The sequence below is a fragment of the Cynocephalus volans genome, chromosome 5 (assembly GCF_027409185.1).
Source record: "Cynocephalus volans isolate mCynVol1 chromosome 5, mCynVol1.pri, whole genome shotgun sequence".
In the NCBI taxonomy this organism is placed as follows: domain Eukaryota; kingdom Metazoa; phylum Chordata; class Mammalia; order Dermoptera; family Cynocephalidae; genus Cynocephalus; species Cynocephalus volans.
The window spans coordinates 10,731,266-10,756,680 of NC_084464.1; the positions used below are offsets into that span (position 1 = coordinate 10,731,266).

General features: G+C 50.8%; 2 pseudogenes; both read left to right on the plus strand.

The window, feature by feature from the left end:
• Positions 1-11,119: 11,119 nt before the first annotated feature.
• LOC134377696 (dead end protein homolog 1-like) lies at positions 11,120-12,134 on the plus strand (annotated as a pseudogene).
• An 11,137-nt stretch (positions 12,135-23,271) lies between these two features.
• On the plus strand, positions 23,272-24,286 carry LOC134377695 (dead end protein homolog 1-like; annotated as a pseudogene).
• The last annotated feature ends 1,129 nt before the right edge of the window (positions 24,287-25,415 follow it).

Consider the following 25,415-nt stretch of genomic DNA (forward strand, 5'->3'; position numbering starts at 1 on the left):
CCCCGTCCTCCACAGGCAGCCTAAACAAGGAGGGCAGAGCCTGTGTCAGTCTCCAGCCCAGCAGGCCTGGGTGGCCACTGTCTGATCCCATTGGGGGAGGGGCGGGGTCCTGCCGCATGTGTGACACAGCCTCCCTGCTCGGGCAGGGCCTCATAGCACCTGGGTGGCTCGGGTTTGGCTTATGTGGTGGTGAAGGACCTTGCCCTCCCCCTCCCAGCCCAGGGTCAGACCTGACCCCATGGTGACACCCACACCTACCTTTGTCCCCTCACCCCTCTTTCTCCCACAGCTCAGTATGAATCATGGTTATTTTCTTGATTTCTTTTGGTTGGATTTTATTTGCGGGGCCGGCTGAACCAAAGGGTCAGAAATCCTGCCTTCATCCCCACTTCTTGGCATCTGGGTTTGGCTTATGTATAGTTTTGAGTTTCTCTATGCTGCTTCTATTTATATTAAATCCCTGTTTGCTGTAAAAAAAAAAAAGAAAGAAAGAAAGAAAAGAAAAGAAAGAAAGAAAAAGAAAAAGGAAAAAGAAAGAAACTTAGCCCCCACTGTGACTGTTAAGAGGATGGGAAATCCTATTATGGTAGTTGAAAGGTGGAGCCTTGAAGAGCTGATTGGATTGTAGGACCATGCAGGAGCAAATGGATTAAAAATGATGGTCAGGGGTGTGGTTCTGAGGACTTTAAAAGAAGAGGAGAGTCTGTCTTTCTCTGTCTTGTTCTCTCAGCTTCCACCATCTTGAAATGTGAGACCCCGGGGTCACTGTCACCACCACCAAATGGACTTTGGACTTCCCAGCCTCAGAAACTGTAAGCAATAGATTTTGTTTTCTTTACAAATCACCCACTTTCAAGTATTTTGTTATAAGCAACAGGAATGAACTAACACAGAATGTATTTGATGAAAAGAAACAAAACAAGGGCCGGCCTGTGGCTCAGTCGGGAGAGTGTGGTGCTGATAACACCAAGGCCCCGGGTTCAGATCCCATATAGGGATGGCTGGTTAGCTCACTGGGTGAGCGTGGTGCTGACAACACCAAGTCAGGGGTTAAGATCCCCTTACCGGTCATCTTTTTTTAAAAAAGGAAAAAAACAACCGATTATAATGTGAACTTTGAGAAAGAAAAAATGCAGCCCCTGACCACCATAGCTGAGCCAGGCCATGGAGTTCTCCTACTGAACATAAACCATGTCCCAGAACACTCTCTCTGTTACCTTTCTGGAGCAAGACAAAAACCAAGACCGTTCTGTAACTGTCTAAGAACAGACAAAAACAAGAACTTTGTCCAAACCACAAAAGGGCCAGCTGTCTCTCTCCCTTTCCTGCACTAGTTTGCCTGCTTCTAAGTAAAAGTTAAGATAATCACAGAATTGCTCTTGCTTTTTGACAGCACCCAGTCTAGAACAAAACCACCCCTTCCTTGAACCCTCCCCCAATCAACTAACACAAGCTGAAGTCCTATAAGCCCCATCTTGAGTTGCAAAGAGTTCAATCAAATATGTCCTCTCCTCCTACCTTTACAAGTATGTTCCTGGCATCCAGGTCCCACCGCTTGCTCACCAATCAGAAACAAAAGACTGGTGAGTCCCAAATGTTGGTGCGAGGCAGGAAGTTCACCATCAGATGTGTAAGGAGACAGACTAGAACTGTCTACCACTTTCGGGTTTCAGGGGAGTTTAAGGGGGAGCGGAGGGAATGGAGCACGGGAAATGAAAAGCAGGAGGGAGGGGCACGTGCAAGGAACCAGGTGCAGTCTCAGCCAGCCTCCGTCTGGTTTCTGCTCCCGTCCTTGCTGTTATCTCAGGGTCCTGCTGGAGGGATGGAATGAGCATAGCTTTAGTGAGTCTTCCTTGGATAGCACATGCAATTCTGCAGCTCCAGGCTGACCGGAGAACAGCTTCACGTCCATGTGTAGAACGTCATCTTGCCCCATAACCGAGGTTCAAAATATCAAATAACCATGGGGAAAGAGGGAACTCAGAGAAATGAAGTCCAAGGGAAAAAGGATCTGTGTCCTTTTCAAATCTCTGAGAACCCATGCAGTTTTAGTTCCCAACATGGCTTCAGTCCTGCTCACTCCAACAACTTACCTTTCTAATTACCTGGAAAATCAGTTTCAAGTTTAGAATTTTTAGACACCCTGAAGTTTCAGGCTGGGCCATACTGTGAGGACCACAGCCCGCACACGATCTCCCCTTCTCTTCCCACCCCGGCTCCACTCCACAAGTCAAAGAGCCTGTTGGGTTTCCATGTGGACACAGCAACCAGGCTTGGGTTTGGTGATAATATTTGGCAAGCCTCAGCCAGGAGCTGAGTGCCCCCTAACCCACTCCCCCTCATCTCTGTCTCAATCGAACACATCTAGTTTCAAAAGATGGGCCTGCCCCCCGCAGCCCAGGAAGTTAAATCTCTGTGTCAGTGTCCTCAACTGTAAAAGCTGATCGTGCAACTTTGAAAGATCCTCATGCAAATGGGTACGATTAGTCACCTGTACCAGATTAATCCACCCAAGCAGGATCTGGAAAGAAGAAAGTCCAGAGAGAAAGACCATGCAAGAAGATGTCACTGCTTACTGACAAGACTGCCACTCTGCAGCCGGCTGTTTTCACTCAGACTCTGTACATCTTTGCTTATGTGTAAAATTTGGTGTATTGTAATAATTATGGTGCAGACAGGGAAAACAGGCCAAGAACAAAAGCAACATTTTCAAGGTTATAGGGCAGAAACCAGACCTGTCATTAGTTGTAGTCCATGCTACCTTCCACACCGTCATGGGTTTTTGTCTCTAGTTTGGTCCATTAGCTCCATGTGACACTGGTCATGGGATGGGTTTCAGAGATGTTTGCTCACACATGACTGATGACATCCTTAGGAAGGAGATGCTAGAATGATCACCACTGTGCAGAAGGGGAGACTGGGAAGGTCCTGAGAGTCACAGTGGCTTGTCCAGGGTCACATAAGTGATAAGAAGGAGGAGCTGGGGCTGAACCTCCATGTATCTCCTCCGAGCTGTGAAGCTGGCTGCACCCAGGCCTTGCACAGGGGTGTGGTCAGGCAGTGTTGGTGGAAGTGTGGGCAATAGAGAGAGCTCATGGGGAAGGAGGGTCAGCAGTCAGGTACCCAGAGGGGCACTTGCAGTCTTGTACACAGAGGAGGGGTTCAGGAAATGAGGTACCAGGAAGTGACCTCACTTCCTTGACGACAGACCCCAACTGAACTCGGAACTCGGTAACCTGGCACCCACATTCTATGCACAGCCCCTTCCCCAGCTCACTTGGCCACAGGCAGAGTGAGATGTTGTGCTGTATCCCGAGGTCCCGGGGCAGTAGCCCCAGGCAGCCCTGGGCTGAGAGGTTTGTCCGATGCTTCCGGCGCTGGGTCAGCCCTCGCCCCGGACTCCTGTGGCCATTTGGCAGGAGGTCCCCAAAGGTAACGTCAGGTGTCCCAGGGCAGGGCGGGCCAGGCCAGGCCAGCACTGTGAGCCTCCCTGGGTGACCGCACACCCTCCTCCTGTGTGAGGGGGGACATGGGGACACGGGACACCCTCCCAGGGCAAGGGCAAGGGCAGGGGCAGAGGGTGGGGGCTTTATAAACCTGCTGGTCCTGGTGCGTTCACACCTCAGGTCAGGGCTGGAGGGTGAAAGGGGACTGCGGGGGTGGCAACCACCACCCTGTACATGAACCCTGGGCCCTCAGGCTGTCCTCTCATGTCCTCCCTGGGGTTAAGACTGGCCTCCAGCCCCTTCCCTCCTGGGGGTTCACGTTGCTCTCACTGTGCATCTCTTCCCTTGTCCTGACCTAGAGTGAAGACAAGTCTTCCCTCAGCCCAGATGCCACCCACAGGTTGTGGCCTGTCCCCGCAGGCACCCTGCAGAAGTGGGTGGAGCACCTGGTGCCCGCTGTCATGCGTGGCAACCACTCCTACGTGCACACCTTTCTCCTGAGCTTCAGGAACTTTGCCACTCCCCAGCAGGCGCTGCACCTGCTTTTCCTCAGGTGAGCACTCTGCCCCTCGATCACACAGTGTCACTCGGCTGCCTCCCAGCTGTGAGTCTTGGGACTGTCACCACACCCCTCTGAGCCTCAGTTCCCACCTGTGTTCAGTGGGTGGTAACAGGAACAAGCTCCAGTGGGTCCCCCATGGAAAGTGCTGCTCCTGAGTCCAGCCCTGTGGAAAGTTCTGCTGGAGGGGCCACGGTCGTCCTCATTCAGGATTCCTGCCCCCACCCCCCACGAGGAAGTCTCTGTCACACCCTCACTGACCTCGTTGACTTGGGCTTCACTCTTTTCACATTTGAGATTCTATCTGTAGGCTTCTGGGTGTATTCAAAGCAGGGAGACTGGAGGCTGGCAGAGGGGCTTCAGGTGCACCCAGATATCTTGGGAGGAGTTGGTTGGCGTTCATTCCTTCAACAAACATATCTGAAGTCACACTATGTGCAGTGACTTTCTGGGCACTGACCATATTCCAATGAACCGAGGAGACTACATTCCCTGCCCTCCTGGGCTTCCATTCTAGTCAGAGTTCAGACAACCACAATAGACATGAGAAGCAGGTAGTGCCACCATATTGTAGATGTGACACCTTCCTGGTCGCCTCTAGGTACAGAAGCATTCTTTCCAATTTTCATGGGGATGGCGGAGCCCTGGAGCAGCTAAAATGGTGAGTGGGGTTTGGGTGCAGATGGAGGGGCTCCCATCTCCACAGAACTGTGTGTGGTCGGTGGGGGCCTGTGGATGGGGGGACTGGCAGAACTCTGGCTGCCACACATCTTATGATTCGTGCTACAGGGCCCAGGGCACAGGCTTTCCTGCAGGAAAAGGAGTCAAGATGAGCTGGGGAGGGGGCCACAGGCACTGTAGGGTGTGCGAGAGGCTGGAGAGCAGAGTGAGCCCAGAGAGAACCTGCCCCCACCCCTCCCATCCAGCCCTGCCCACACCCCCAGAGCCCGTGCTGAGCCAGAGCAGGTGTGCAGAGCATCCCGCTCACACTCGGGGATGCTCACCCATGCGGATGCTCAGCTGGTGCTGGTGGTGCAGAGTGTGGTCAGGGTCAAGAGATCAGTGTCAGTGGGAAGAGGAGATGCAGATTTGGATGGGGACAGTTGGGCAGCACATCCACGTGTCACCTCAAGTTTGGGGTTTTCCAAGGGCCCTGGGAAGGCCAGGGGAGCAGAGCCTCCCTCTGTTTCCTCATTCATCAGATATTCCTGGACACCTCCTGTGTGCCAGCGAGTAAGGCCCAGAGCAGACAGCACCCTCCTGCCCTGATGGACAGGTCATTCCAATAGGGACGGGGCAGGGACCCAGACAGAGGAGGCTGTCAGGTTTCCCTGAAGAAGGGAAAGGTGGTCACACCAGTGATTGAAGGCTCCCCCCACAGAGGCTTTTGCCAGCCCCTCCTTGGTTTCCAGGACCATCTCTGCCGGGGCTGCTGTACTGGGGGTGGACATTGGAGGGGCTGGTCTATGGTCAGGCAGGGGCACAGGGTACAAGACTGCAGCTCACTCAGGGGAGCCCTGAGAGGGCAGCATAGAGGGATAGGCCAGGCCTCTGATGCTGCTGCCCACCTTTCTCCCCCAGTGCCATGTCCTCCATCCTAGAGATCTGGCTGGAATTCTATTCCATTGACTTCCACGAGCCTCCTGAGTTTCATGGTTTGAAGTCTCTGCTGGCCCATGTCCGTGTCAATATGCCGGGTTCAGAGGCGGAGCGTAAGGCTGATCTTCTTCTGGCGCAGCTGGAGAAGCTGGAGCACCTGGAGCCCAGTGAGGCAGAGACTGAGGGTGAGGAGGAAGAGGGTGGGTGCCTGTGAGGGTTTGGGGAGGGGGCTGGGCTGGGCCACACAGAGCAGAGTTTCCAGAAGCAGGCTGGGGACAGGGGCACTGAGTACTCAGAACAATCATGCAGTGTCCTGCAGTGTGGGGAGACTTCCTGAGGCTGGGTCTCTGGACTTGGGCTTCTCAGAAAGACTGTCATTGGAAGAGACATAGAAACTCATGTTGATATTTTCAATTGTTGTCACTCCAGTTCCAGCTTCTGCCCAGGCTGAACAAGTGTCCCAAGAGCTAAGGCCATCTTCAGCTCCAGCTCCACCTCCACTGCCAGAGCCAGAGCGAAAGCAAGATCCGGAGCCCGAGCCCGAGCCCGAGCCCGAGCACGAGCAAGAGCTAGACAGAGCCAGAGCAAGCTCACCTAACCACCCCTGAAACATCAAAAGAAGTGGAAGAAACACCAGCACCCAGGGGAGCCCCACCTCCAGAGCTCCCACAAACACCCTCACCAGTCCCCACTCCAGAGCTGTCCTTCCCCTTCCCTGCCACCGTGCTTGTCCTCGTTTTTGTCTTTGTCCTGCATCTCCCAAGTTTTATCATCTTTTCTCTTCACTTATATCCCTTGTATAAAATAAAGTGTTTTAATATTTTTAAAATTACAATTCAGTGGCGTGAAGTACATTTCTCATGTGCTGCAGCCCTCACCTCTGTCTAGTGAGAGAACAGCTTCATCAGCTCTGCAGCCATTAAGCTGTCACTCCCCATCCCACCTCTCCTAGTCCCTGACAACCACTCCATTTTCTGTGTGTGTGAATTGACCTGTCGTGGATTGTTCCTATCAGTACAGTTATGTGGTCTTTTGTATCTGGCCACATAACATGAGAAGGAACTGATTAATTTTTATTTTATGTTTCCAGTAAGAGGAAAATGACAGAAAAATCAAAGACTATATGTAGAGACACAAAGCCCCGATAGTTATTATTGCCCTAATCTTGAAATAGGAACTACTTTTGAATGAGTGGAGAGCCAGATGCCACAGAGGAAAAGACTGACTTTTCCTGGTCAAAACAAACCAAGAATAATGTCCAAAGCTTAAAAGACAAACCCCAGATTGGAAAATTCTTCATGATCAGAGAAAGGGGCATTATTCCGTCGGATAACCCGGAGTCTGAAACAGCTCGAGAGCCAGGACTACAGGCACTGCCTGGACACCAGCGAGCAGGTGGGGCAGGAGGAGCTGCAGACAGAGCTGGGGGACCTGGAACGGGAGGAGGCAAGCCTGGCCCGGGAGCTGGAGGACGTGGACGTGAACCTTGCAAGGGCGGCTGCGGAGCTGCAGGCAGCCCAGGCCGAGACTGCAGAGCTGCAGCAGTGGGAGCGGTGGGTCCAGAGGGACTGCAGGGCACTGGAGTGGCAACAGCTGGGACTGTAGGATGAGCTGAGGAGCGTGGAGAACCAGCTGCGCCACGCCCGTGGGCAGCTGCACTGGCTGAAGAAAACCAACATCTTCAATGCTACGTTTAAGACCTGGGAGGAGGGCCCCTTGGGCGTCATCAGTAACTTTAGACTGGGTCCTCTCCCCCACTGTCCCCGTGCACTGGGATGAGATTAATGCTGCCTGGGGACAGACGGCACTGCTGCTGCTTGCCCTGTCCAATGTGACTGGGCTGCCGTTTCAGAGGTACAGGCTGGTCCCCTGTAGAAACCACTCCTATCTGAAGTCCTTAACAGATGGCTCCACTGAGCTGCCCCTGTTCTATTATGCGGGTGGGGTGAGTCCTTGAGTAACAGACTTGACCATGCCATGCAGGCCTTCCTGGAGGGCATGCAGCAGTTCAAGGAAGAGGCTGGGAAGGGTGAGCAGGGCCTCTGCCTGCCCTACAAGAGCCACGTGGGCAAAGGCCTGCTGGAGGACGCTGGGGGCAGCAGGGAATGCTGCTCCATCACCACCCTTTGGAACACAGAGGAGCGGTGGACCAAGGCGCTCAGACTCATGCTGCTCAACCTTAAGAGGGGCCTCACTTGAGTGTCCTTAAAGTACCATCCAACATAACTTTCTCGTTGGCCAGTTAGCTTGGTGGTTAAAGCCCCCCTGTAACACCAAGGTCAAGGTTTGGATCCCCACATCGGCCAGCTGCCAAAAGCAAACCAAAAAGTAGATTTCTTTATTGTAAAAATACTATCAGATGGTAATCTGAGTACGACGTGTTTATAATTCAAAAGATGAATAGCCACACCAGATATTAACTGAAAATCAAAATAAACCATTGCCCAGAGCAAACCAAGAATCATGGCTATCCTTCCCAGCACATCTTTGTCCGCCCTTCTGTGGACCTTCCTCTCCCCTTCTCCCCCACCCAGACAAACATTGAAAACAGGGAAAATTGACAAGAGGACAAGATCCCTCCTACATAAAGGGCTGCAGGGACACAGAAGGCAAGAACTGAGGCTGGGGATAAGAGGGGCGGGGTAAGGAGAAAGGTGGACGTTTTCAGTTTGGGGTGAGAAAAAAGTGATTTGAGGCCACTGATGTATGTAGTGGAGCTTTGGGCCAGGGGTTGGGGGAGAACATTCAAAGATTCAGTTTTGGCTGCCACGTATATTGTGAGCCTCTCCTCTTCCTTCCTGAGAAACTTCCAAGAAGTTTCCACATGTTCTTTCATGATGTAAAGCGAGAAGTATGTCTTCTTGGGCTGTGTCATTATGTGCAGATTAATTCTGAGGTGAGAGGGTAGGGTGGCCAAAGACTAACTGGTGACATTGTACGATAGATCAATTGAGGGGTCACAGAAAACTGAAGATTAAAAAGGAGCCAACAAGAGGCATTTTTTAAAAGGCCAGTTGTGTCTTGCCATCCCCCCACTTCTCCATTGCTCTCGGGATAAACTCCCAAATCCTTACCCTGGTCTTCAAACCCGGGTGACCTGTCCCTTACACTCCTCCCAGCTCCTCTCTGTTCCAAAAGGTGCCAATCCCGCCCTTCCTCTGCCCTTGGCCTTGCTATTCCCTGTGTGTCAACGTTTTCTAACCAAACTGTACACTTCTTGAGGGCTCACTGAGCTTTGTTGTCCAGATGACACGTAGAATCGTTCCTACATACTAAGTATCTATAAATAGAAGTGGTCATTGTGAAAGAGAACGGGAGGGCTGGCCAGTTAGCTCAGTTGGTTAGAGCACAGTCTTAGAACACCAACGAAGGCATGGGTTGGGATCCCCGTACTAACCAGACACAGGAAAAGCAGAGAGAGAGAGAGAGAATAGGGAAGCGGTTAATTTGTCACAGACTTGGAGAGAATAGAAAATTCCAATAGGAGATTGACGAAATGGATTAATGTCTAACTAAGCCTGTGACGGAATACCACGTAGGTATTAAAATCTTGTAGAAGAAAAACAACATAATACTTAATGACAATGCTTAGAATATATTAAGTAAAAAAGATGATATTATAATAAAACACATAATTTTATACTCCAAAAAGTTGGGTTTTGTTTCTGTTTTGGCAGCTGGCACGTATTGGGGTCCGAACTCTTAACCTTGGTGTTAGCAACAGAATGCCCTAACTAACGGAGCCAACTGGCCAGCCCCAGAAAAGTATTTAAAGAGAAAATATTTCCAAGAATTAAGTATCCTTTTAATATACGAAGGTATGTCCCTGAAAGTTTTGTATTTAAAGTAATTAAAATTTTCTACCTGATATTATGAAAGAGACGGGAGACTGGTTTTCAGCACTTCTATGTCACGTGTACTGGTGGTTCTAGCTACCGGGGAATAAAAAGGAAAAGGTATAAGTATTAGAAGGGAAAAAATAAAATTCTATGTATATAACATAATCATATAATATCCAAAAAGATCAACAGATAAATTATTAGAATGAATACATCAGTTAAGAAATTCCCTGGCTACAAAATCAATACAAAAATCAAATATATTTCTCTATCTAAGCAACAATTAGAAAAATAAATTTAAAATAGTTTAAATCATTAAATAACAAGAGTCATCTGACAAAAAGCCCTTTGCACACAATATCATGTTATCAATTGCCTCTAGAATAGGGGTTGGCAAGCTTTTACTGTAAAAGGCCCCATAGAAAATGTTTTAGGATTTTTGGTCCATGTGGTTTCTGTTGCCTTTAGAGTGTAAAAAGCAGCCAGAGAAAATATGTGAATGAAGTGGGCATGGCTGTGTTCTAAGGAAACTGTATTTACCAGAACAGGCAGGAGGCTGGATCTGACTCGGGGCCCTAAAAGACGGATTCTGTCAATCTTGTCTGCAGTTACATAGCCAACTTGAAGGAGTTCCCACTGCCCAAATTTGGGACAATTTGAGCATCACGAAGAAAAGATAGTAATAACTTCTTATAAAACATTGAAAAAAAAATCCACAAATCCTTAATGATACTGGAAACGAAGGGGGCGAAACACTTATTTGTCATGATTTGAGATGACTCACATGGCTAATTCTTACTTTAAAATCCAGCACTGAAAAATGGAAAAGAAGAGAAAGATTTAAAAATCATAAAAAATTCAACATTGAAAGGGAAAATGATGAAGTATGCCCTGTTTTAGGAGGAACTGCAGTTTATCCCCAGATGAGAAGAGAAAATTCCTTATAGAAAAATGACACCTAGGGGGCTGGCTGGTTAGCTCAGTTGTTTAGAGCACAGCCTTGTAGCACCAAGGTCATGGGTTAAGATCCCGGTACTGGCCAGTCAAAAAAAAAAAAAAAAAGAAAAGAAAAGAAAAGGAAAGAAAAGAAAAAAGTGCCATCTAATAAATGTAGAATGAACAATAAAATCATCGACTAAGGTTTTGATAAGTGAAGCTGGAAAGAGGGTCTTGGGAAGCAGATACTTGCATAGCACCAAAGTACCCACAGACAAATGGCTGGCTCACTGACCATCCTTCATACTGAAGAAGTTTGCTGTCAACTTGAACCAGGTTATCAAATTTAACATCACTAACAAATAAAAATAAGTTAAACAAATTTAACATCACTAGCAGTGAGGCAATCTACCATTCTATTCCATACCTCTTGCCAGGATGTATTCACCTCCTGACATCGTCCAGACTGTATTCTTGCCAGAAAAAAGTTTTATTTAACCTTTCTAAGCCGTTAGACCTATATTCAGCTTATTGGAACAAGTTAAATGCCATCACAAAGAAATTATGAGATTGCTCCAGAATGACATTTTTTTTTTTTATAAGACAACTGACCTGGTTTTCAAAAAGTCATTTTTTTTTAAAGTAGGGGGAAAGCGTAGTGGATTGAATTGTGTCCGCCCAAACTCACTGAGGCTTGACTTGTACTCCCCAGGTTTCCTGTAGTAGAAACTTACGAGTCCAAGCGGGCGTGTGAACTCCAGGGTGAGCAGGTGAATCCAGAGAACGAGGCGGCGTTGGAGGCGCGGGTCAGGGAGACGGGCGTCCGCCTGGTGCAGGTGGAGGGGCAGAGGAAGGACGGCGGGCCAGCCCCAGGCCGGGTGGGCAGCCCGCCGCCGGCCGGCTCGGAGGTGCTCTCGGGCGGCTGCCCCAGGACGTCTACGAGCACCAGGGGATCCCACTGTGGCAGCGCGCGGGCCGCCTGCGAGATCCGCCTGCCCATGACCTTCGGCGGCCTGAACCGCGGCTTCCCGATGCCCGCTGCAGCTCGCGGCGCGGCGCCCAGGCCGCCATGGCCCCGCTGCACAGCCGCCCGCTGCGGCGAGAAGAGCGAGGTGCGCGTGGACGGGTCGCCGCCGTCGGGAGCCGCCGCCGCTGCTGCTCGCGCTGCAGCCTCCGGGCCCGGCCTGCAGGAGGCGCTGCCGCTGCCCAGCCCCGGCGGCGCCCGCGAAGATCGCGCTGCTCAAGTTCAGCTCGCAGCGCACCGCCGCCGCCGTGCCCCCAAAGGCCCTAGCGGGAGGGCTGTCACGCCTCTGTGCAGCTTAGGTGGCCGTGGAGTGGCTCAAGCCAGGCCCGAAGCAGCGACTCCGCCAGCAGCTTGCGGGTCCCTCACTGCGGTGCCTACAGCCGCAGGGCAGCCGATTGGCCTTGGCTAGGGACAGGCTAGGGTCCCAAGGGGCTCGGGCTGCCCTCCAGCTGCTGTGCTAACAAATGAGGCTGGGCAGCCCGGTGTTCCTCACCAAGTGTTTGGGCACAGGACCTGCTGGCTGGCACCACTTCTGGTACCAGGCGGTGATCCCTGGTCATCCAGTGCCTTTCAGAGGCCTTATCTGGGTTGCGCTGGCCGCAGATGGGCAGCACGGGCATGACGTAGCCAAGGATGCGGCGTCCGCACAGCTGCTGGAGGCACTGAGTGAGTCTGGGGCCGGCTTCTTGTGGTCTGCTGGGGCTGAGCCAGGTGCCATCATGAAGCAGTGACCCCGTCCTCCACAGGCAGCCTAAACAAGGAGGGCAGAGCCTGTGTCAGTCTCCAGCCCAGCAGGCCTGGGTGGCCACTGTCTGATCCCATTGGGGGAGGGGCGGGGTCCTGCCGCATGTGTGACACAGCCTCCCTGCTCGGGCAGGGCCTCATAGCACCTGGGTGGCTCGGGTTTGGCTTATGTGGTGGTGAAGGACCTTGCCCTCCCCCTCCCAGCCCAGGGTCAGACCTGACCCCATGGTGACACCCACACCTACCTTTGTCCCCTCACCCCTCTTTCTCCCACAGCTCAGTATGAATCATGGTTATTTTCTTGATTTCTTTTGGTTGGATTTTATTTGCAGGGCCGGCTGAACCAAAGGGTCAGAAATCCTGCCTTCATCCCCACTTCTTGGCATCTGGGTTTGGCTTATGTATAGTTTTGAGTTTCTCTATGCTGCTTCTATTTATATTAAATCCCTGTTTGCTGTAAAAAAAAAAAAAAAGAAAGAAAGAAAGAAAAGAAAAGAAAGAAAGAAAAAGAAAAAGGAAAAAGAAAGAAACTTAGCCCCCACTGTGACTGTTAAGAGGATGGGAAATCCTATTATGGTAGTTGAAAGGTGGAGCCTTGAAGAGCTGATTGGATTGTAGGACCATGCAGGAGCAAATGGATTAAAAATGATGGTCAGGGGTGTGGTTCTGAGGACTTTAAAAGAAGAGGAGTCTGTCTTTCTCTGTCTTGTTCTCTCAGCTTCCACCATCTTGAAATGTGAGACCCCGGGGTCACTGTCACCACCACCAGATGGACTTTGGACTTCCCAGCCTCAGAAACTGTAAGCAATAGATTTTGTTTTCTTTACAAATCACCCACTTTCAAGTATTTTGTTATAAGCAACAGGAATGAACTAACACAGAATGTATTTGATGAAAAGAAACAAAACAAGGGCCGGCCTGTGGCTCAGTCGGGAGAGTGTGGTGCTGATAACACCAAGGCCCCGGGTTCAGATCCCATATAGGGATGGCTGGTTAGCTCACTGGGTGAGCGTGGTGCTGACAACACCAAGTCAGGGGTTAAGATCCCCTTACCGGTCATCTTTTTTAAAAAAAGGAAAAAAACAACCGATTATAATGTGAACTTTGAGAAAGAAAAAATGCAGCCCCTGACCACCATAGCTGAGCCAGGCCATGGAGTTCTCCTACTGAACATAAACCATGTCCCAGAACACTCTCTCTGTTACCTTTCTGGAGCAAGACAAAAACCAAGACCGTTCTGTAACTGTCTAAGAACAGACAAAAACAAGAACTTTGTCCAAACCACAAAAGGGCCAGCTGTCTCTCTCCCTTTCCTGCACTAGTTTGCCTGCTTCTAAGTAAAAGTTAAGATAATCACAGAATTGCTCTTGCTTTTTGACAGCACCCAGTCTAGAACAAAACCACCCCTTCCTTGAACCCTCCCCCAATCAACTAACACAAGCTGAAGTCCTATAAGCCCCATCTTGAGTTGCAAAGAGTTCAATCAAATATGTCCTCTCCTCCTACCTTTACAAGTATGTTCCTGGCATCCAGGTCCCACCGCTTGCTCACCAATCAGAAACAAAAGACTGGTGAGTCCCAAATGTTGGTGCGAGGCAGGAAGTTCACCATCAGATGTGTAAGGAGACAGACTAGAACTGTCTACCACTTTCGGGTTTCAGGGGAGTTTAAGGGGGAGCGGAGGGAATGGAGCACGGGAAATGAAAAGCAGGAGGGAGGGGCACGTGCAAGGAACCAGGTGCAGTCTCAGCCAGCCTCCGTCTGGTTTCTGCTCCCGTCCTTGCTGTTATCTCAGGGTCCTGCTGGAGGGATGGAATGAGCATAGCTTTAGTGAGTCTTCCTTGGATAGCACATGCAATTCTGCAGCTCCAGGCTGACCGGAGAACAGCTTCACGTCCATGTGTAGAACGTCATCTTGCCCCATAACCGAGGTTCAAAATATCAAATAACCATGGGGAAAGAGGGAACTCAGAGAAATGAAGTCCAAGGGAAAAAGGATCTGTGTCCTTTTCAAATCTCTGAGAACCCATGCAGTTTTAGTTCCCAACATGGCTTCAGTCCTGCTCACTCCAACAACTTACCTTTCTAATTACCTGGAAAATCAGTTTCAAGTTTAGAATTTTTAGACACCCTGAAGTTTCAGGCTGGGCCATACTGTGAGGACCACAGCCCGCACACGATCTCCCCTTCTCTTCCCACCCCGGCTCCACTCCACAAGTCAAAGAGCCTGTTGGGTTTCCATGTGGACACAGCAACCAGGCTTGGGTTTGGTGATAATATTTGGCAAGCCTCAGCCAGGAGCTGAGTGCCCCCTAACCCACTCCCCCTCATCTCTGTCTCAATCGAACACATCTAGTTTCAAAAGATGGGCCTGCCCCCCGCAGCCCAGGAAGTTAAATCTCTGTGTCAGTGTCCTCAACTGTAAAAGCTGATCGTGCAACTTTGAAAGATCCTCATGCAAATGGGTACGATTAGTCACCTGTACCAGATTAATCCACCCAAGCAGGATCTGGAAAGAAGAAAGTCCAGAGAGAAAGACCATGCAAGAAGATGTCACTGCTTACTGACAAGACTGCCACTCTGCAGCCGGCTGTTTTCACTCAGACTCTGTACATCTTTGCTTATGTGTAAAATTTGGTGTATTGTAATAATTATGGTGCAGACAGGGAAAACAGGCCAAGAGCAAAAGCAACATTTTCAAGGTTATAGGGCAGAAACCAGACCTGTCATTAGTTGTAGTCCATGCTACCTTCCACACCGTCATGGGTTTTTGTCTCTAGTTTGGTCCATTAGCTCCATGTGACACTGGTCATGGGATGGGTTTCAGAGATGTTTGCTCACACATGACTGATGACATCCTTAGGAAGGAGATGCTAGAATGATCACCACTGTGCAGAAGGGGAGACTGGGAAGGTCCTGAGAGTCACAGTGGCTTGTCCAGGGTCACATAAGTGATAAGAAGGAGGAGCTGGGGCTGAACCTCCATGTATCTCCTCCGAGCTGTGAAGCTGGCTGCACCCAGGCCTTGCACAGGGGTGTGGTCAGGCAGTGTTGGTGGAAGTGTGGGCAATAGAGAGAGCTCATGGGGAAGGAGGGTCAGCAGTCAGGTACCCAGAGGGGCACTTGCAGTCTTGTACACAGAGGAGGGGTTCAGGAAATGAGGTACCAGGAAGTGACCTCACTTCCTTGACGACAGACCCCAACTGAACTCGGAACTCGGTAACCTGGCACCCACATTCTATGCACAGCCCCTTCCCCAGCTCACTTGGCCACAGGCAGAGTGAGATGTTGTGCTGTATCCCGAGGTCCCGGGGCAGTAGCCCCAGGCAGCCCTGGGCTGAGAGGTTTGTCCGATGCTTCCGGCGCTGGGTCAGCCCTCGCCCCGGACTCCTGTGGCCATTTGGCAGGAGGTCCCCAAAGGTAACGTCAGGTGTCCCAGGGCAGGGCGGGCCAGGCCAGGCCAGCACTGTGAGCCTCCCTGGGTGACCGCACACCCTCCTCCTGTGTGAGGGGGGACATGGGGACACGGGACACCCTCCCAGGGCAAGGGCAAGGGCAGGGGCAGAGGGTGGGGGCTTTATAAACCTGCTGGTCCTGGTGCGTTCACACCTCAGGTCAGGGCTGGAGGGTGAAAGGGGACTGCGGGGGTGGCAACCACCACCCTGTACATGAACCCTGGGCCCTCAGGCTGTCCTCTCATGTCCTCCCTGGGGTTAAGACTGGCCTCCAGCCCCTTCCCTCCTGGGGGTTCACGTTGCTCTCACTGTGCATCTCTTCCCTTGTCCTGACCTAGAGTGAAGACAAGTCTTCCCTCAGCCCAGATGCCACCCACAGGTTGTGGCCTGTCCCCGCAGGCACCCTGCAGAAGTGGGTGGAGCACCTGGTGCCCGCTGTCATGCGTGGCAACCACTCCTACGTGCACACCTTTCTCCTGAGCTTCAGGAACTTTGCCACTCCCCAGCAGGCGCTGCACCTGCTTTTCCTCAGGTGAGCACTCTGCCCCTCGATCACACAGTGTCACTCGGCTGCCTCCCAGCTGTGAGTCTTGGGACTGTCACCACACCCCTCTGAGCCTCAGTTCCCACCTGTGTTCAGTGGGTGGTAACAGGAACAAGCTCCAGTGGGTCCCCCATGGAAAGTGCTGCTCCTGAGTCCAGCCCTGTGGAAAGTTCTGCTGGAGGGGCCACGGTCGTCCTCATTCAGGATTCCTGCCCCCACCCCCCACGAGGAAGTCTCTGTCACACCCTCACTGACCTCGTTGACTTGGGCTTCACTCTTTTCACATTTGAGATTCTATCTGTAGGCTTCTGGGTGTATTCAAAGCAGGGAGACTGGAGGCTGGCAGAGGGGCTTCAGGTGCACCCAGATATCTTGGGAGGAGTTGGTTGGCGTTCATTCCTTCAACAAACATATCTGAAGTCACACTATGTGCAGTGACTTTCTGGGCACTGACCATATTCCAATGAACCGAGGAGACTACATTCCCTGCCCTCCTGGGCTTCCATTCTAGTCAGAGTTCAGACAACCACAATAGACATGAGAAGCAGGTAGTGCCACCATATTGTAGATGTGACACCTTCCTGGTCGCCTCTAGGTACAGAAGCATTCTTTCCAATTTTCATGGGGATGGCGGAGCCCTGGAGCAGCTAAAATGGTGAGTGGGGTTTGGGTGCAGATGGAGGGGCTCCCATCTCCACAGAACTGTGTGTGGTCGGTGGGGGCCTGTGGATGGGGGGACTGGCAGAACTCTGGCTGCCACACATCTTATGATTCGTGCTACAGGGCCCAGGGCACAGGCTTTCCTGCAGGAAAAGGAGTCAAGATGAGCTGGGGAGGGGGCCACAGGCACTGTAGGGTGTGCGAGAGGCTGGAGAGCAGAGTGAGCCCAGAGAGAACCTGCCCCCACCCCTCCCATCCAGCCCTGCCCACACCCCCAGAGCCCGTGCTGAGCCAGAGCAGGTGTGCAGAGCATCCCGCTCACACTCGGGGATGCTCACCCATGCGGATGCTCAGCTGGTGCTGGTGGTGCAGAGTGTGGTCAGGGTCAAGAGATCAGTGTCAGTGGGAAGAGGAGATGCAGATTTGGATGGGGACAGTTGGGCAGCACATCCACGTGTCACCTCAAGTTTGGGGTTTTCCAAGGGCCCTGGGAAGGCCAGGGGAGCAGAGCCTCCCTCTGTTTCCTCATTCATCAGATATTCCTGGACACCTCCTGTGTGCCAGCGAGTAAGGCCCAGAGCAGACAGCACCCTCCTGCCCTGATGGACAGGTCATTCCAATAGGGACGGGGCAGGGACCCAGACAGAGGAGGCTGTCAGGTTTCCCTGAAGAAGGGAAAGGTGGTCACACCAGTGATTGAAGGCTCCCCCCACAGAGGCTTTTGCCAGCCCCTCCTTGGTTTCCAGGACCATCTCTGCCGGGGCTGCTGTACTGGGGGTGGACATTGGAGGGGCTGGTCTATGGTCAGGCAGGGGCACAGGGTACAAGACTGCAGCTCACTCAGGGGAGCCCTGAGAGGGCAGCATAGAGGGATAGGCCAGGCCTCTGATGCTGCTGCCCACCTTTCTCCCCCAGTGCCATGTCCTCCATCCTAGAGATCTGGCTGGAATTCTATTCCATTGACTTCCACGAGCCTCCTGAGTTTCATGGTTTGAAGTCTCTGCTGGCCCATGTCCGTGTCAATATGCCGGGTTCAGAGGCGGAGCGTAAGGCTGATCTTCTTCTGGCGCAGCTGGAGAAGCTGGAGCACCTGGAGCCCAGTGAGGCAGAGACTGAGGGTGAGGAGGAAGAGGGTGGGTGCCTGTGAGGGTTTGGGGAGGGGGCTGGGCTGGGCCACACAGAGCAGAGTTTCCAGAAGCAGGCTGGGGACAGGGGCACTGAGTACTCAGAACAATCATGCAGTGTCCTGCAGTGTGGGGAGACTTCCTGAGGCTGGGTCTCTGGACTTGGGCTTCTCAGAAAGACTGTCATTGGAAGAGACATAGAAACTCATGTTGATATTTTCAATTGTTGTCACTCCAGTTCCAGCTTCTGCCCAGGCTGAACAAGTGTCCCAAGAGCTAAGGCCATCTTCAGCTCCAGCTCCACCTCCACTGCCAGAGCCAGAGCGAAAGCAAGATCCGGAGCCCGAGCCCGAGCCCGAGCCCGAGCACGAGCAAGAGCTAGACAGAGCCAGAGCAAGCTCACCTAACCACCCCTGAAACATCAAAAGAAGTGGAAGAAACACCAGCACCCAGGGGAGCCCCACCTCCAGAGCTCCCACAAACACCCTCACCAGTCCCCACTCCAGAGCTGTCCTTCCCCTTCCCTGCCACCGTGCTTGTCCTCGTTTTTGTCTTTGTCCTGCATCTCCCAAGTTTTATCATCTTTTCTCTTCACTTATATCCCTTGTATAAAATAAAGTGTTTTAATATTTTTAAAATTACAATTCAGTGGCGTGAAGTACATTTCTCATGTGCTGCAGCCCTCACCTCTGTCTAGTGAGAGAACAGCTTCATCAGCTCTGCAGCCATTAAGCTGTCACTCCCCATCCCACCTCTCCTAGTCCCTGACAACCACTCCATTTTCTGTGTGTGTGAATTGACCTGTCGTGGATTGTTCCTATCAGTACAGTTATGTGGTCTTTTGTATCTGGCCACATAACATGAGAAGGAACTGATTAATTTTTATTTTATGTTTCCAGTAAGAGGAAAATGACAGAAAAATCAAAGACTATATGTAGAGACACAAAGCCCCGATAGTTATTATTGCCCTAATCTTGAAATAGGAACTACTTTTGAATGAGTGGAGAGCCAGATGCCACAGAGGAAAAGACTGACTTTTCCTGGTCAAAACAAACCAAGAATAATGTCCAAAGCTTAAAAGACAAACCCCAGATTGGAAAATTCTTCATGATCAGAGAAAGGGGCATTATTCCGTCGGATAACCCGGAGTCTGAAACAGCTCGAGAGCCAGGACTACAGGCACTGCCTGGACACCAGCGAGCAGGTGGGGCAGGAGGAGCTGCAGACAGAGCTGGGGGACCTGGAACGGGAGGAGGCAAGCCTGGCCCGGGAGCTGGAGGACGTGGACGTGAACCTTGCAAGGGCGGCTGCGGAGCTGCAGGCAGCCCAGGCCGAGACTGCAGAGCTGCAGCAGTGGGAGCGGTGGGTCCAGAGGGACTGCAGGGCACTGGAGTGGCAACAGCTGGGACTGTAGGATGAGCTGAGGAGCGTGGAGAACCAGCTGCGCCACGCCCGTGGGCAGCTGCACTGGCTGAAGAAAACCAACATCTTCAATGCTACGTTTAAGACCTGGGAGGAGGGCCCCTTGGGCGTCATCAGTAACTTTAGACTGGGTCCTCTCCCCCACTGTCCCCGTGCACTGGGATGAGATTAATGCTGCCTGGGGACAGACGGCACTGCTGCTGCTTGCCCTGTCCAATGTGACTGGGCTGCCGTTTCAGAGGTACAGGCTGGTCCCCTGTAGAAACCACTCCTATCTGAAGTCCTTAACAGATGGCTCCACTGAGCTGCCCCTGTTCTATTATGCGGGTGGGGTGAGTCCTTGAGTAACAGACTTGACCATGCCATGCAGGCCTTCCTGGAGGGCATGCAGCAGTTCAAGGAAGAGGCTGGGAAGGGTGAGCAGGGCCTCTGCCTGCCCTACAAGAGCCACGTGGGCAAAGGCCTGCTGGAGGACGCTGGGGGCAGCAGGGAATGCTGCTCCATCACCACCCTTTGGAACACAGAGGAGCGGTGGACCAAGGCGCTCAGACTCATGCTGCTCAACCTTAAGAGGGGCCTCACTTGAGTGTCCTTAAAGTACCATCCAACATAACTTTCTCGTTGGCCAGTTAGCTTGGTGGTTAAAGCCCCCCTGTAACACCAAGGTCAAGGTTTGGATCCCCACATCGGCCAGCTGCCAAAAGCAAACCAAAAAGTAGATTTCTTTATTGTAAAAATACTATCAGATGGTAATCTGAGTACGACGTGTTTATAATTCAAAAGATGAATAGCCACACCAGATATTAACTGAAAATCAAAATAAACCATTGCCCAGAGCAAACCAAGAATCATGGCTATCCTTCCCAGCACATCTTTGTCCGCCCTTCTGTGGACCTTCCTCTCCCCTTCTCCCCCACCCAGACAAACATTGAAAACAGGGAAAATTGACAAGAGGACAAGATCCCTCCTACATAAAGGGCTGCAGGGACACAGAAGGCAAGAACTGAGGCTGGGGATAAGAGGGGCGGGGTAAGGAGAAAGGTGGACGTTTTCAGTTTGGGGTGAGAAAAAAGTGATTTGAGGCCACTGATGTATGTAGTGGAGCTTTGGGCCAGGGGTTGGGGGAGAACATTCAAAGATTCAGTTTTGGCTGCCACGTATATTGTGAGCCTCTCCTCTTCCTTCCTGAGAAACTTCCAAGAAGTTTCCACATGTTCTTTCATGATGTAAAGCGAGAAGTATGTCTTCTTGGGCTGTGTCATTATGTGCAGATTAATTCTGAGGTGAGAGGGTAGGGTGGCCAAAGACTAACTGGTGACATTGTACGATAGATCAATTGAGGGGTCACAGAAAACTGAAGATTAAAAAGGAGCCAACAAGAGGCATTTTTTAAAAGGCCAGTTGTGTCTTGCCATCCCCCCACTTCTCCATTGCTCTCGGGATAAACTCCCAAATCCTTACCCTGGTCTTCAAACCCGGGTGACCTGTCCCTTACACTCCTCCCAGCTCCTCTCTGTTCCAAAAGGTGCCAATCCCGCCCTTCCTCTGCCCTTGGCCTTGCTATTCCCTGTGTGTCAACGTTTTCTAACCAAACTGTACACTTCTTGAGGGCTCACTGAGCTTTGTTGTCCAGATGACACGTAGAATCGTTCCTACATACTAAGTATCTATAAATAGAAGTGGTCATTGTGAAAGAGAACGGGAGGGCTGGCCAGTTAGCTCAGTTGGTTAGAGCACAGTCTTAGAACACCAACGAAGGCATGGGTTGGGATCCCCGTACTAACCAGACACAGGAAAAGCAGAGAGAGAGAGAGAGAGAGAGAGAGAGAGAGAGAGAATAGGGAAGCGGTTAATTTGTCACAGACTTGGAGAGAATAGAAAATTCCAATAGGAGATTGACGAAATGGATTAATGTCTAACTAAGCCTGTGACGGAATACCACGTAGGTATTAAAATCTTGTAGAAGAAAAACAACATAATACTTAATGACAATGCTTAGAATATATTAAGTAAAAAAGATGATATTATAATAAAACACATAATTTTATACTCCAAAAAGTTGGGTTTTGTTTCTGTTTTGGCAGCTGGCACGTATTGGGGTCCGAACTCTTAACCTTGGTGTTAGCAACAGAATGCCCTAACTAACGGAGCCAACTGGCCAGCCCCAGAAAAGTATTTAAAGAGAAAATATTTCCAAGAATTAAGTATCCTTTTAATATACGAAGGTATGTCCCTGAAAGTTTTGTATTTAAAGTAATTAAAATTTTCTACCTGATATTATGAAAGAGACGGGAGACTGGTTTTCAGCACTTCTATGTCACGTGTACTGGTGGTTCTAGCTACCGGGGAATAAAAAGGAAAAGGTATAAGTATTAGAAGGGAAAAAATAAAATTCTATGTATATAACATAATCATATAATATCCAAAAAGATCAACAGATAAATTATTAGAATGAATACATCAGTTAAGAAATTCCCTGGCTACAAAATCAATACAAAAATCAAATATATTTCTCTATCTAAGCAACAATTAGAAAAATAAATTTAAAATAGTTTAAATCATTAAATAACAAGAGTCATCTGACAAAAAGCCCTTTGCACACAATATCATGTTATCAATTGCCTCTAGAATAGGGGTTGGCAAGCTTTTACTGTAAAAGGCCCCATAGAAAATGTTTTAGGATTTTTGGTCCATGTGGTTTCTGTTGCCTTTAGAGTGTAAAAAGCAGCCAGAGAAAATATGTGAATGAAGTGGGCATGGCTGTGTTCTAAGGAAACTGTATTTACCAGAACAGGCAGGAGGCTGGATCTGACTCGGGGCCCTAAAAGACGGATTCTGTCAATCTTGTCTGCAGTTACATAGCCAACTTGAAGGAGTTCCCACTGCCCAAATTTGGGACAATTTGAGCATCACGAAGAAAAGATAGTAATAACTTCTTATAAAACATTGAAAAAAAAATCCACAAATCCTTAATGATACTGGAAACGAAGGGGGCGAAACACTTATTTGTCATGATTTGAGAAGACTCACATGGCTAATTCTTACTTTAAAATCCAGCACTGAAAAATGGAAAAGAAGAGAAAGATTTAAAAATCATAAAAAATTCAACATTGAAAGGGAAAATGATGAAGTATGCCCTGTTTTAGGAGGAACTGCAGTTTATCCCCAGATGAGAAGAGAAAATTCCTTATAGAAAAATGACACCTAGGGGGCTGGCTGGTTAGCTCAGTTGTTTAGAGCACAGCCTTGTAGCACCAAGGTCATGGGTTAAGATCCCGGTACTGGCCAGTCAAAAAAAAAAAAAAGAAAAGAAAAGAAAAGGAAAGAAAAGAAAAAAGTGCCATCTAATAAATGTAGAATGAACAATAAAATCATCGACTAAGGTTTTGATAAGTGAAGCTGGAAAGAGGGTCTTGGGAAGCAGATACTTGCATAGCACCAAAGTACCCACAGACAAATGGCTGGCTCACTGACCATCCTTCATACTGAAGAAGTTTGCTGTCAACTTGAACCAGGTTATCAAATTTAACATCACTAACAAATAAAAATAAGTTAAACAAATTTAACATCACTAGCAGTGAGGCAATCTACCATTCTATTCCATACCTCTTGCCAGGATGTATTCACCTCCTGACATCGTCCAGACTGTATTCTTGCCAGAAAAAAGTTTTATTTAACCTTTCTAAGCCGTTAGACCTATATTCAGCTTATTGGAACAAGTTAAATGCCATCACAAAGAAATTATGAGATTGCTCCAGAATGACATTTTTTTTTTTTATAAGACAACTGACCTGGTTTTCAAAAAGTCATTTTTTTTTAAAGTAGGGGGAAAGCGTAGTGGATTGAATTGTGTCCGCCCAAACTCACTGAGGCTTGACTTGTACTCCCCAGGTTTCCTGTAGTAGAAACTTACGAGTCCAAGCGGGCGTGTGAGCTCCAGGGTGAGCAGGTGAATCCAGAGAACGAGGCGGCGTTGGAGGCGCGGGTCAGGGAGACGGGCGTCCGCCTGGTGCAGGTGGAGGGGCAGAGGAAGGACGGCGGGCCAGCCCCAGGCCGGGTGGGCAGCCCGCCGCCGGCCGGCTCGGAGGTGCTCTCGGGCGGCTGCCCCAGGACGTCTACGAGCACCAGGGGATCCCACTGTGGCAGCGCGCGGGCCGCCTGCGAGATCCGCCTGCCCATGACCTTCGGCGGCCTGAACCGCGGCTTCCCGACGCCCGCTGCAGCTCGCGGTGCGGCGCCCAGGCCGCCATGGCCCCGCTGCACAGCCGCCCGCTGCGGCGAGAAGAGCGAGCTGCGCGTGGACGGGTCGCCGCCTACGGGAGCCGCCGCCGCTGCTGCTCGCGCTGCAGCCTCCGGGCCCGGCCTGCAGGAGGCGCTGCCGCTGCCCAGCCCCGGCGGCGCCCGCGAAGATCGCGCTGCTCAAGTTCAGCTCGCAGCGCACCGCCGCCGCCGTGCCCCCAAAGGCCCTAGCGGGAGGGCTGTCACGCCTCTGTGCAGCTTAGGTGGCCGTGGAGTGGCTCAAGCCAGGCCCGAAGCAGCGACTCCGCCAGCAGCTTGCGGGTCCCTCACTGCGGTGCCTACAGCCGCAGGGCAGCCGATTGGCCTTGGCTAGGGACAGGCTAGGGTCCCAAGGGGCTCGGGCTGCCCTCCAGCTGCTGTGCTAACAAATGAGGCTGGGCAGCCCGGTGTTCCTCACCAAGTGTTTGGGCACAGGACCTGCTGGCTGGCACCACTTCTGGTACCAGGCGGTGATCCCTGGTCATCCAGTGCCTTTCAGAGGCCTTATCTGGGTTGCGCTGGCCGCAGATGGGCAGCACGGGCATGACGTAGCCAAGGATGCGGCGTCCGCACAGCTGCTGGAGGCACTGAGTGAGTCTGGGGCCGGCTTCTTGTGGTCTGCTGGGGCTGAGCCAGGTGCCATCATGAAGCAGTGACCCCGTCCTCCACAGGCAGCCTAAACAAGGAGGGCAGAGCCTGTGTCAGTCTCCAGCCCAGCAGGCCTGGGTGGCCACTGTCTGATCCCATTGGGGGAGGGGCGGGGTCCTGCCGCATGTGTGACACAGCCTCCCTGCTCGGGCAGGGCCTCATAGCACCTGGGTGGCTCGGGTTTGGCTTATGTGGTGGTGAAGGACCTTGCCCTCCCCCTCCCAGCCCAGGGTCAGACCTGACCCCATGGTGACACCCACACCTACCTTTGTCCCCTCACCCCTCTTTCTCCCACAGCTCAGTATGAATCGTGGTTATTTTCTTGATTTCTTTTGGTTGGATTTTATTTGCGGGGCCGGCTGAACCAAAGGGTCAGAAATCCTGCCTTCATCCCCACTTCTTGGCATCTGGGTTTGGCTTATGTATAGTTTTGAGTTTCTCTATGCTGCTTCTATTTATATTAAATCCCTGTTTGCTGTAAAAAAAAAAAAAAAGAAAGAAAGAAAGAAAAGAAAAGAAAGAAAGAAAAAGAAAAAGGAAAAAGAAAGAAACTTAGCCCCCACTGTGACTGTTAAGAGGATGGGAAATCCTATTATGGTAGTTGAAAGGTGGAGCCTTGAAGAGCTGATTGGATTGTAGGACCATGCAGGAGCAAATGGATTAAAAATGATGGTCAGGGGTGTGGTTCTGAGGACTTTAAAAGAAGAGGAGAGTCTGTCTTTCTCTGTCTTGTTCTCTCAGCTTCCACCATCTTGAAATGTGAGACCCCGGGGTCACTGTCACCACCACCAGATGGACTTTGGACTTCCCAGCCTCAGAAACTGTAAGCAATAGATTTTGTTTTCTTTACAAATCACCCACTTTCAAGTATTTTGTTATAAGCAACAGGAATGAACTAACACAGAATGTATTTGATGAAAAGAAACAAAACAAGGGCCGGCCTGTGGCTCAGTCGGGAGAGTGTGGTGCTGATAACACCAAGGCCCCGGGTTCAGATCCCATATAGGGATGGCTGGTTAGCTCACTGGGTGAGCGTGGTGCTGACAACACCAAGTCAGGGGTTAAGATCCCCTTACCGGTCATCTTTTTTAAAAAAAGGAAAAAAACAACCGATTATAATGTGAACTTTGAGAAAGA